Below are 1,522 nucleotides of genomic sequence, written 5' to 3'. Positions count from 1 at the left end.
ACCCTAAGGAAGTATATTTTGTCAAAGATCTCATTGGAGAACGCTCGTTTCTTACGAGATGCGTCAAGGATTTGAGAACCTCGAATCTTTTACGATCGCGGGAACCCCTCGTTCTCCGATGGACCTTCTGCCGAGGAAGATGGGTCTCGTCGTATTGCAACGAGACCCGGACCGTTCAACATCAGTTGGGCACGAGATTCCCAACTATCGTGCGAGGGTGGATACCTTTCCAACGAACGAGATAACTCGTTCGAACCCCCTTTACCTCACGGTGGTTATAGAAGCTTTTAACAAGAAAACGCTTCTCGCTGCTCGAATCCGTCAATAGATGTGAAGGGGGAGGAAAGATCGAAATTGCCTCGCTTGACGAACCCGAATGTCAACCATAACTTGTATCAAACCCTATTATTTAAGGGAAGACATTGATCACGGGTCTATACAAAGAATAATAAATATTATTTCCCATGAGAGGAAATAAAGAAAGAAAAACAAAATTATTATCTTTATTACTTTGACTTTATAATTTCAATATTACCAAATTTGGTGATTTTGACGTAAAAAGACATTAGCTCTATTGACTGCTTGATTAAGTTTTAATTAACCCCGCTTATCGTTGTAAGACACGATTGTGCGGTGCACATGTAGATACCATACATAGCTTGCTATTATTTTACGATAAAGTGAGTCGTAAATAAAAGGCATTACGTAGAAACTTAATAATTACAACAGTTTTACTTGTCCCTATTCTTAACGCCTAAGAATTAACCTTTAATAGCTAAGACTACTTAGTTACCTGTAATCTTCCTCTACACGTCGTGTACGTAAAGTCACCGAGCCACTTTAACTTTACTGTAATCAGTGTAGATTGTCTAGAATTGTTAACAGTACTAGCAAAAGGTGCCCGGTTCACCTGGAAGCACTTTGTAGCCCGTTCAACAACCTACACACGTTACATCCAACATGCACATGTTGGATGAAGAAGGAGAGAGATTCCAGCCGCTCAAGAAGGCTACCACGCAACGCGTAAAAGGTTTACTCAGTTGAGTGACCATAAAACGAGAGCGATCAAACACTAAGTTCGGTCGTATGCGGGCCAGCCGTTGGCGCCATGCTGTTCACTCTGAACAAAGACGAACAACATGCGGCCATAGCCGGGTTCATACAACACGAGCTCGACGGGGCCCAAGAGAATGTAGACTTGATTTATCAACAAGGCTCTCAACACGCGGAGGTGTTGAGAGAACAGGGAGCTAAACAGTTGGAGCTGTTGAGACAGCAGCATTTACATGCTGCTAGCGTGGTGACGCTCCCACGTCGATCCAAAAGCTTAAACACAGAAATCTCTAAGTTTAAGGCAGTCGAAGGCGACTCCCTTTTATGATGGTTCGTCGAATTAGACGACGCCATAGAAGCTCGCCGTATCAGTGATAATGAGACGAAAGTGAAATATGGCATGTCTAACTTAGCCGGACGTGCCAAATCTTGGGCCTTAGGGCTCAAGCTTCACGATCCATTGTTTTTT

Source organism: Bremia lactucae, assembly GCF_004359215.1.
Source record: "Bremia lactucae strain SF5 chromosome Unknown BlacSF5_NotPlaced_18_SHOA01000004.1_1233567bp, whole genome shotgun sequence".
Lineage (NCBI taxonomy): Eukaryota > Oomycota > Peronosporomycetes > Peronosporales > Peronosporaceae > Bremia > Bremia lactucae.
The sequence above is the reverse complement of the archived record's forward strand: the minus strand, read 5'-3'. Positions refer to the sequence as shown.